Source organism: Strigops habroptila, chromosome 7 (assembly GCF_004027225.2).
Source record: "Strigops habroptila isolate Jane chromosome 7, bStrHab1.2.pri, whole genome shotgun sequence".
In the NCBI taxonomy this organism is placed as follows: domain Eukaryota; kingdom Metazoa; phylum Chordata; class Aves; order Psittaciformes; family Psittacidae; genus Strigops; species Strigops habroptila.
Genome location: NC_044283.2, coordinates 68,348,832 through 68,361,173, shown reverse-complemented (window position 1 = coordinate 68,361,173; position 12,342 = coordinate 68,348,832).

The window sequence follows — 12,342 nt, the reverse complement described above, 5'->3', positions numbered from 1 at the left end:
TTAAATGCTACATGCAACCCTCAAAACCACATTTCTACCTACTTTTGTAGAGTACACTACAGAGTTTTGACAGTTGTGGTGGGTTGATACTGGCCAGTACCTAAGCACCTGTACCACTGATGAGCTTTTCCCAGGTCACGACCGCGGTGGAACAGGGGAGAGGAAAAGAAAAGCAAAAACCAGGAAAACTCATAGGTTAAGACAAAAGGTGGTTTAGTAAGGGAAGGAAATAGAAAAAAAGAGATGCAAAGGCAATCAGCTACCACCTTCCACAAGCAGACTGATGCACAGCCAGTTCCTGGACATCACCAACCATCCCACAGTCGTACTGCTGAGCAGGATGTGATCTGGTATGGAATATTCCTTGGGCCAGTGCAGGACAGTTGTCCCAGTAGTGTCCCATGCCAGTGTCTTGCCCAACCTAGCCTATATGCTGCAGGGGACAGAGTGAGGCAAAAAGAAATCCTTGATGCTGTGCAAGCGATATTCAGCAGTAGGCAAAATACTGGTGTATTACTAGCACTGTTTTACACAAATCCGAAACACAGCACCATAAGGGCTGCTATGAAGAAAGTTAACTTCATTCCAGTCAGACCCAGCACAGCAATGCATCTGACGAACGTGGCCCTATTGCATTTGTTTTCCCTGAAACTATTACACCTACTTTATGTTCTATTTTAAATACCACAATGTATTCTGAAAGGCTTTTTTCTTTTCTTTCATTCTCCCTACAGGCTCGCTATAAACTCAAAAACATGGATTGTATTTACACATCAACACAGCATGAAAAAGGCTCTTAAAAAGTTATGAGCCAATGCTCAATTGCTGACTACAGGTTTTATGCTGCACTCCAAAGAACAATTACTAGATTTCACCCACCCAGTCCAGAGGAAAAAGAAAAAACAAATCAAAACCAAAACAAAAAAACAAAACCCCACCCCAGGCTTTCCAGAGCTCCTGAACATTTGTTTCCAATAGGAAGAACATTAGACCAAAACAGTTAGCAGCAACAGTATATTTTCGCATTATGAAATGTGACACACAGAATATTAAAATTCTTTCTGCCTTTGAACCAGCTGAGGCTGGTACACTTTGGCTTTAATTAGACATACCATAGCATTCTGCTTCTGGTAGTGTTAAATAATCTTGACCATAACCTGCTCCTGACTGTAAATAGAATACAAACGTTCCCTGGTAGACACTAAATCAGTGGAGATTTTTCATCATGCTTTTCCAAGGAGATAAACAAGCTCCTTTGTGCAAGGACAGAGAAAAGCAGATGATGTTCTAATTCTCAAAGCATCAATAAGCACCCTGAGAGGGCAGTGGCTGCCTGAAGGGCCCCTCCACGCCAGCCCCATGGGATGGGACCTCTCATGTTTTGGGTCCTCGACCAGCATGAGGGAGTAAATATTCCAGTTGTTTATGTATTTCATGGCATGGGAATGGTCTGACTGATCTGCAGACCCGGTCAGAGTCTCATCAATACTCACAGTGTCTTTACTTTTGATACAAGAAATACTGCCAATGTTTTGCTTTTACGTTTCATTTGTTAAAATAAGTCTATAATGTGGAAGACAGATGGTGTTTACACCTTTTTTTCTTTTTCTTTTCCCCAGAAATACTTTATGTACAGACTGTACATATCCAGTTTGAAAGGCAGATGCCATATAAAGAGGAATATCATTTGTAGTTTCCCAGATGATCACTACAATTACATAGAAACATTTAAATTAAATAACTTCGCAAACGTAGGCAGCATCTACCTATTTTATTTAGTCAGTTTAAAACCTACAGCAGTAGTAGTATCCAGCATTCCCATCATGTCATGTCTCTAGTAAAAAGGAAGGAAAATGATGAGAGTAGGATAATGTGATACCCCAGCCTGCTCTTCTTATTTCTTCTCATTCTTCCTTTGAATGGGATAACTTTGTTCTGGTTGATTCTTTTGATGATTTTAGCATTTCTGCACCTTCTTTGAAACAAGAGTGAATTCAGCCCAACAATAAAACAGACACAGAAAAGAAAAGGTCGAATTGCAAGGCACATAGATTTAATTTAGATTTTAATTTAGATAAGATACTGATTATTTTCTCAGACATGGGGGCTTCATGATCCTCAATCTGGAGCAAAAAGCAAGAACAATTACGAAGGTCCTAAACAAACAAATTCCACAGATTTCCAGAGAGGTCTTACAAACTTCTCAGTGTTATTATTCTCTCTTTCATGGAAATGCTGTTAAAAATGACCCTGCTGACAAGGAAAAGTGCTATGAATGAACAGAAGGATCTCTGTCTTGTCACACATAAGAGGTTCCTTCCAGGCACTCCTGATTGTAGAGGAGTATAGCGCAGGAACCACACAGTTTCTTTATAATAATGACAACAAAAATATAAAATACTCATCATAACAAAAATATGAAATACTCATCATTTCTTGCACTTCCTCAATAATTAACAAAGATTTTTGTTGGGAGCACGTGCCAGTTACTTAAACTCTTGGGACAGTTCACAAATTCTAATCACCAATTCGCATGGTTACCTCAATCCCAATTTGACCGTCTTGTTGCAAGAGAGAAATCAGCTCTACTTTGCATCACAAAGGCATGTTGACAGTAAAGTTTCCCAAGTTCCTGCAGCTTCCTGGTGAACTGGTCCCTAGTAGATAGCTAGTGGAGAAGATGAATAGATCCTCCCCAGATGCACCAGGGGCCACACAGCACCTTTGCACATAGCTATTCATCTGAGGGGTCACAGAAACAGTTTAGAGTGAATACTGCAATACGGATACAGGTATGCCACATCCCTTCCCTCAGTAAAATAGGTAACATAAGGAGACACATTAATACATAAAAAGCTCAAACATTGTGCTGATTACTTTGGCATCCTTTCCCAATTCCAGCTGCTCCAAACCCTGGAAAAGTCCTTTATACTCCCAGAAGGCTGGTTACGATTTCAGTAATCTCCAATGTCCGTGTGTTGAACACCCAGGATCTTCATAGTACTTTGTTATTCTCTTCTGTGCCCTCCATGCCCTGAACTGCAGACCGAAATCCTTCACCTGCCCTGGAGCCCAATAGTCCTTTCAAACCACTCCGCTCCTGAATAGATTTAAAGAAATCATGACAGGAATAACTGGAAACAGGTACACACTACTCTTAAGAGCAACACAAAGATACATCCCTGAATAATCCAGATTACAGAATGGACTCAAGTGCAAATAATGTATCAAAGAAAGGGGGAAGAAGATGGGCAACACTACAGTCCTCTCCCATAGCTCTTACTACCAAAGAAATCCATAATCTTGTTTTACATTGCATCAAGGCCGAAAGTGTACTTTATACCCACAGAGAGGCTTTGCTGCCTTTGAAGGTACTGCCTCCACTAAAACCCACTTCCAACAGCTGAACAAGGTAAATATCTATTAATTGCTTATAGAAATTTCAAGGACACTCATTGTTTGTCTGGGAATGTTTTGGGTTTTTTTTTTTTCCCAGACTGACTCATCCCATCCAGGAATTTTGCATGGTTCTATATATGACTGCAGACAAGATATTTCCATGTCAATGGCATTCTACCAATCATAGGTGCAGATATATTGTCACTGAATGACGGGTACATAATTATTTATTTTTTATTTTTTTAAGGCTGGGCTTGGCTTCTTCAATAATCGATTACAGTACCATCATTTAGAAAGCTAAACCACATCATGAGAAATCAATGGTATTTTTAAATGGATTTTAATAATCGCAGCCTCATTATGTAACACTCTGCTTCTCAGCTATTCCGTGAAGCCACTGGGGAAACATGAGAGATGGCAAAAGCCAGAACACACTGAAAACTGCTTTTGAGTTCAGTATAGACACAAACACCAGTGACAAAATACAAAATAGAGAAAAAGGAATTTGAATTTTTAATTTAAAATAACTTAACTGAATATGTTGTGTACCAATACTGATGGTGCAATCACAAGAGCAGGATGGCGCTAGCATGATTAAAGGAAGAGGTAAAATCTTTTACTGAAACAATTGGTAGAGGTGAAAAAGATGATGGAAATTTAGCATGAACATTTCTTAAAACTGAAGTAGAAGTCATAAAACAAATACAAGGTTGAGAACGAAACGAAGTTAACTATGTGAAACAATTAAGTAAATCGAAGCATGTTGCCTCATCTTTACATCTCATACACTTTTTTGTTATTTTTGGCAAGCATGATACAAATGCTGTAGCTTTGACATTTTAAATTAACATCTGAACCCATTAATGTTTATTCATCTGAACTACTTCTACTTTCCATTGCTTTTTGAATAAGATATAATTTTAAAATTTGTTTTATGACATTCATTGTAGAAAATAAACAAAACTGTCATTTATGAGTGACAATAATTACTAAAGTTATGTAAGAATATAAAAGTACAAGCATACAGCTGTTTAGCTGCACGATAGTACCCATATATGTTTTTGAAAGCCAACACTGGAATATGCAGAACAGGCTTATGGTTCCTTCCAAACATGAGAAAGAAAGAAATTAGGGGAAAAAAATTAAAAACGGATGACTGAACTGGAAATTTGCAAACTCTATCTGCAAACAGATAGAGGGAGTCAACTGAAATAGCTGTTTATGCGATTTCTGTTTAGCTCTGGTTACTGATAGCTGACATTTCAAGTTAAGCAGTCAATAGCTAGGATTTCCTCCTGTTCTTTGGGGAAACACCCTAACCTTCACATGTACACAAACATGAAGCCTTCTTTACATCAATCAAAGTGTGCAGTTTCACTGGTGTGAGTAGTGGCTTGTATGGGGATGGGGTGCATCATAAACAATGCCAAAAATCAAAAGATTTTAAACTTACGCCCTGACAAATTTTCTGATAAATTTTCACTATATGTAAGATAGATGAATAAAGAACTGATCAAGACTATGATTTTTTTTTTTTTTTCCCCTAGAAATAGGCATAGAAATTGTCACGCATCAGAAATAAATAAATAAATAACTGCCTTGCTAAAGCTTGCTTGAATTTGGGCTTCATTGAATAGCTTCTGTTATTTGCAAATGTACACAGAAAAATGTACAGCAGTTAGAATGAGTTTATAATGAGTGTTTCCTATTAGGTCTTGAAGAGGTAGAAGGAAATACACGTATTTCAAGATATATATATGTATTAAATACTACAACATATAAGGAAATACTACTGTAGCAGACAAGGGAGACAGCAGTATGAGAAGAAAGATTCTGCTTCCTCGTATTTGTCTTATATGAGCAGTATATCTCACTGTTGGCTGATTTCTGAATTGACAGCTATAGCCAAAGAATCAGAAGTATGCTTGGCATGAGTTCTCAAGAAAGTCCTGTCCTGAAAATATCAACCTAAATCTAAAATATTAGGTAGATCACAATGTAATTCTTTCCAATTAGAAGTGCTAAATCTCACTTTGACATTTTATCTTCTGGAATAATCAAGTTACTTCATAAGTGATTGAAGCCATGTGAAGGAAATATGTAAAAGCTTACTGCAGTATTGGAGGAACAGTGTTCATTTCATTCGATATTGTGTTCTGAACTCTCGGTTCCTGTTGAGGTCAGGGGGAATAGAAGTACCTCAGGGAACTAAGGATCAAGCATCATGGCCCACTTCTCAGTGGACCTAAGATGCAAAGTTGAGATCCTGCCTGTTTGTGCCTGGATCTGAACTTTTTCAGTTTACAACATCTGATTTTCATGGTTCACACAGTGGCTACACAGAGAAAGGCTGAAGCATGACATTTGGATCAGATCAGAAACTGCCCTAAAGGTGGGCAGCAGCACAGAGTTGGCATATCAGTCTGAGGCCATCTCCTGTTTCAGGTGATTTGAAACTGCTAAACCAGTCCCTGCTCAGGGGAGTAAAAAAGGATGAGATAAAGATGTACAAAACAGCTGACCCACAAGAGTCCTACTTGAGTAGTATAAAAATGAATGAATGGTGGGCTTGCAGTGCTGAACTGAAAATGCAGTTTCGCCTGCACATAAAGCAGCCTGTAAATGGTTTCCAGAGCTGTCAGCTAAACCAGACCAACACCAGAGAAACCGCAACCTTCTAGAAAGAGTGGGAATGAGTACTGCCACAGGTCTCAGTCCCAGCTACAGCTGCTGTTACAACACTGCAATAAGACTTCCCCAAGAGCCAAGCTAGGAGGCCCTTTTCCAGAGAGACTTTGAATATCCACTGTACCATAGAAAAAATGCTCCAGAAATGTAATTTTAAAATAGTAATAATAATTTAAAAAAAAAAAAAATCAGATTAGAGATTACAGAGAACAGGATTCTTGCTGGGAATTATCCAAACTGCTTGTACTATATTAAAAAACGAAGGAGCACTACTTCCTTCTTGCCGCCAGGAAACATGAGCATGCAGGCAAGGTTGTGGATATCCCTCACAGTAAGCTCCCTTCTCTGAGACACTCCATAGTCTTATAAGTTTTTCCCTTTTTCGATAAAATAATTTTATATTAGCATATAGAGAGGGAAAAAGAAAAGGAACAAGCAACACCCCTCCCCAGGATAAACCCCACCACCACCAACAAAAAAACCCCAACCCAAAACCAACCAACCAAGCAAACAAAAAACATGGGTTTTGGCCCCATTTTTTGTCTTTGGGAAGTACTGCTTTGAGTTAACAAATCTTTGTTCTTCCTAAACTAAGGATTTGATAGCATATATGTTCAGAAAGGGTGACTGGAAGAACAAAAATGAAAGATCAGCAATCCTATTCACTGTTCACTTTACACCACTCTCAGCTGAAGAAAGTTATTATCACTCCTGTAATATGTGAGATTAGTGTTAGGAAACATTTTAGGGTTGTAACCTCAATTCAGCTAGACCGAAGTTTTTTAAACCAAAGAGTGTATTTTCAAAGAATTTGTGAGAAGCAAGTTCATCCTGTGAAATGAAAATAAATCCTCACATTTCCTTTAAGTTAGAGGTAATATACATTGCATTTCTATCAGGTTTTAACTTTCTTTTGTAAGTAAATATCTTCTGCCTATGGGTTTATATAAAGCAATGTTTGCTCATAAAGGGTAGGTGTTTACCTTATCCTACTTGCAAAATGAAGTAGAAAAAAATTGCCCTGAAGATGTCTCTGAAGCTCCTCATGATGCCTAGCCAGGGGTTTTGCAATCTGTTCTCCTGTTTAATATTTCAGTAAATATCACTTTGTTTCACCTAAAGCAAGACAAATTCCAGCCTCCACTGCAATTGATGGTTGCCAGGGGGTGCATACAAAACATCAGGTGTGAGAGAGTGCTAAATCATGGGCCTATGGAGTTAATGTCAACATCTAACTTCTTAGCAGATGGGAAATGCTGCAATAAGGCTCCATACACTGTCTCCTCTCCTAAAGGTTCAGTCTGTTAATGGGACAATATGTTACTGAAGTACTTCAAGTACTTCCAGATCAAGCTTTAACTGTATCATCTTCACCATTAGTATCCTCTGTTTCATGCCCAATGTTTTGAGATGCATTTCTATAGCACACAAATCCCTTCTGACCATCTACACATTTCTGAGAGACAGAACACTAGAAAGTATTGTCATAAATATTACCCTAATTTAACACCACCAAAAGCTGTGACAAACTGTGAGAGTTTTATTGCTAATCTACACAAGCACAGGGTCTAGCACACTGACTTCTGTGATCACTGAGTGTTTCTAATTTCTCCCAGGAGCGCTCTGATTTCTAGGACCTGCTCTGTTGGAACTGATCTTCTTAATTCTGATCAATGTCCTGTGATATTTTTAGTTCCTGACTCACTTCTTCAATATCTCCTACCATATGCATGTGAATGATAACAAGTCTGATTTCTAGGAATACTTGTATAGATATATCTTGGATACATATTTTTCTAAAACCAATTTCAACAAGTGAAATTTGATCATGTGTGTTCATGAAGAGAGATTGTCAAATAAAAGACAAAGTTCTCATATTTTTAAACTTTTCTGAGTCTCTCCAGCATTTAAAGCAGATCAGCTATGACTTTTTCTTATATTATACTATTACACAGCATATTATCAACCAGAGACTTCTGATCAGATTTCTATAAGACTTTGTCCAAATCTTGTAGAAAGAGCATGGAACCAGAGTTTTCCTCTGGAGAAATTTTTAGTTGACCTCTCACTCTTTTGTAATTTTATAATTACCATTTATAGAGGGATACAGTTAAAAGGACAGACTCAGCTTATTTCTGGAGGCTTCATTAATATTCACAAGACTTTTTTTTGGGATCTTTAAATTTGGCTATTTCTATACTAAGTTGTTCAAAGTCAATCAAAGCATTCATTCTCACATGGAATTAAATCTCAGCAAATCAAGAATTTCTTCCACCGGTTGCACTCATAACCTTATTATGAGAAAAACGGAACATGCCGTAAACATGGAGACGGGAATTTGCTGTTTGCCTGAATCATGTTTTAGCAGCCTAATCAAAGTGCAACAAGCAGTAATTATTATTCCAGCTACAATACTATCAACACTTCATATCCTGATTGGTAAATAAAAGCCTCATTAATGACAATGTAAATTGTTATAAGAGAAAGCCTACTAATATCTACCACTTTTGCCTGGTGGCATACTCACCCTCCGGATGCCTTCCTGACCCCAGGGTTGATGCCATCAGCCTTCCTCCAGAAGGATGTGGGTGGAAGGGATGCAGCAAACTGCCACCATCTTGAGGGCTTCTCCAGATGGTCACAGTGTTGCGGTGGGTCCCTGCCTCCTCACTCGCAGGTTTGCGTGGGTTTGTCTTTGTGCATTTCCTCCTCCCAATGCCCAGGGTAGGTCTGCAAACCGCACCAAGGTCTTTCCAGCCCCTGGGAACCCTCCAGGCTGCTGCTGCCTAGAGGCAGCCGATAGGGATCAGCCCCCACTTCCCATACACAGTGCTGCTGGAGCCAGTGCTGGCAGGCGAGGTCACAGTCATGTACCATGTCGAGACCCTGCCATTGTTTAATGCAAAACCTGTGGCTTTTTGCTAGCAACGGCAACAAATATTGTTCACTGGGCAACACTGCTCGCTACAAATATCTCCTTTATTCATTTTATTCGTTCATATTTCTGCTTGTTTGTTTTGGTTTCCTTGGTACTCTACTTCTTGCAAACCAGTTGTGCCTTTGTATTCTTTTCACCACTACCAGTCACTAGTCATGCTAAATCCCACCATCTACCTAGGTCTTCATGGACTACTGAAAACATTATAAATAAATAACCATGAACCTTTAGAGATTAAAGTAACTGGGCAATGATAGCTTTCTTTTATGTGCCAAAGCATGGGTGTGCTGCTGGGGACCTGCATGGACTGGACAAGGGACAGAGCTATTTATTCCTCTGCCAGGCTTAGTTCTCTTCATTTCCGCTGTACTGCAAGTGTATACATTTACCCTGGGATGAATAAATTATCTGACTCACAGTATATTACAATTGAAAGGGGAGTATCTAATTGCTGGAAAGCAGATGGCCTTACCCTTTTGAGTATGCCTGACAAGAACAAAAAAAAGATTACTGGCCTGCAGCCATATTCCCATAGGCTGCTTGTCAGATTCCATCAGCCAGGGAAATTTGGATGTGATGACTGGTCAGTAATGGAATTTTTCAAGGCCAAAAAAAACCAAACCCAAAAACCAAACCCAAAAACTAAACTGAAAACCCCACCTTTCATTTTTTGTACTAGTTTAGCCACATCTGCATACAATGAAAGAAAAGAAGAATTTGCACCCTTCCAGTCTTTCTTGCTTATGATACCAGTTTATCCACAGCTGTGTTGATTATCACTATTAATTCAACCTTCCTTCTTTCCTTTTTGTTGAAAATATTTTGATTATTTTTATCCATAAGTAATTCATTGGCAATATAAGAAACCAACAGAGCCTGTTAATGAGAAACTGGGCTAAAGATAAAGTGTCAAAATATGCAAAGTGTTCTAGTAGGTTTCTCTGGGTTATATTGATATATTAACTTATTTGAAAACAAACATCTCCAAACAAATAGCTTTAGAATACGCTAGTCTTTTTATACTTCTGTTAAAAGTTGGCAATGACATTGTATAGTACATCAAATGGTCAAATATTACAGAGGTGAATGATGGCAAATCAAATAATTGAATTTGTAATGGGGAACAAAAAAGGCTTAAAGGTATAACTACAAAAAATTGTTGAAACAGAAAAAGCTGACATAATCTTTTTACAAGAAATTCACTTAAGAGAACAAGATGCTATCAGCATAGGAACACCTTGGATAGGAGAGAGTCAGCAAAATAGCTTTGTGCAAAATGAGGGAGTTCTTTCAAAATACTTGGTAATTTCTATATCTGACATAAAGGAGATTTTCTGACTGTTAAATATACACAGTCTAGTTTTCATTAACATGTACGCACTTAATTCAAATAAAGCCTCTTTCACAGTACAGGTTACTATTTAACAACATGACAAATGTTCCCATGGAATACACAGCTTATGGCTAACCTTCCTGGTCGGTCTGCATATAAGTCTGCACATGAAGAGTTTCTGGCAGAGTTCTGATCTTCAGGAGAAGTGGCAAGCACACTGATATGCAGTTAACTTTTTATTTCTTTGGTTGGCACTAAGTCTTTAAATGGATTAATTCCTGTGTTTAAGAGCCTCATGACCTACTCAGAAAGCTCTAGCAATCTGTGACTCTGAGCTTTGCTTCCTCCTTTCTTTGCCCTCCCTTGCATACATCCATGAAGTCCTACCTTTGTTGAAAGTGCCCCTTTCCTCCACATTGTACAAGAGATGTCAGCACAGCTGAAGGCTCTGTTTCCCAGTGTGCCTTGTCCCCTTCTCTCTGTTACACAGGTAATAGAGGATACTATCAGTTTGGTATATTAGTGCAGCATCAGTGGTCTACAGGCTTCTCCCAGGGCCTAGGGTGTGATTAAAGGCATGGAAGAAGGAGAGAGGCAGAAAACCTTGCCAGTGCTCTTCAAGCGAAGGAGTTGTTAATGCTGCTGACTCCTGGAAATTAATCTGACAGGAAGAACTGGAAATAGCCCAGACAGATCTATCCTTGTGCAGTCTCAGGAAACACAGGAGCACACTGTAGCCTTCACTGTCAAACACAGTTTATTTAAAAAGGGCCACTTGTGTGAAGCAACACTCCCTCAAACTAATAATCCTGCTGAAGTGAAATATTCCTCTCTAGGGAAAAAATATTCTACATTAATAACAGCAGCAAAACGAAGCCCAGAATCATTCCAGAAGGTATATTGTCTCCAGCATAATCTCTGTGACATTTCAGCCCTGACTGAGAAGTCTCAGAAAGGTGGTCAGAGATTCCCCCGGGTCATGGACCAAGGGTGCAGTTCTGTCAGAGCCAACCCAACCGTGGCACCTAAACCTTCCCCTGGCTGCCGTAAGCTCCTTCCCCTGCATCTGGCATGTCTCCTGCACTGTGCCTGGTTGTTATGGTGCCCTGCTCAGCAGAAAGCTGCCCCAACACAGTTAGAATGAAAAGTGACTGATTTTGTGCTTTAGTATTCTGAAATGGGACACCCCTGCGCAGCTGGAGGTGCAGATTCTGAGGATGTGCCAGAAAACTGCAAGACAAAGAGAGAAAGACAAAACAAAACAAATAAAAGGAGAGAAAAAAAAAAGTTTTCTGGTCCAGCATCTGCTTTCCCATAGAACACTCTATTTCCCTCCCCTCCCCCTTTTATTTTTCTGATGTATAATCACATATTACACAAGGAAATAATGCAGAAAATCTGCAAGGTGATTAGTATATTATGCTATGGTGAACATAATACCATGAGATTTCTGTGAGTAAATATGCATCATTTGCCATTTAACACTTTTTAAATGTCCTTGGTCATCAGACCAATAGAATTAATGTTTATATGCTCCTACTCAGTGCATTTAGAAGATTTTTTCCTTTTCCTGTTTAAAACATACAGACAATAAAAAGAACTATACATTTCTAGAGGAAGATGTCTCTTTCATATTCTCTGAAATCAACTCACCCAAATAACTTTGCACAAGTCCTGCTAAGAGGAAATTCTCTAGCCCTGGCATTAGCTGATAGTTTTCGCTAAGTAACATCAGACTGTAGTATGGTGTCCTGATAATATGTCAGGAGCAATGACATTAATGGGCCACGATGCCCTTCAAATTCATTTTATAAATATTTTTAATAGCACTGAAGCAATTCTGCTGAGCCTTGTTTAATAAAATATTTCATTATTTCAGGACATTACTGGTATTTTATTAGCTGGCCAAGTAAGCAACTTCAGTTTTAAAAAAAGTTGATCAGGAGAACTTCCAGCTTGTATTGTCTTTTTCATGTCCATCCGA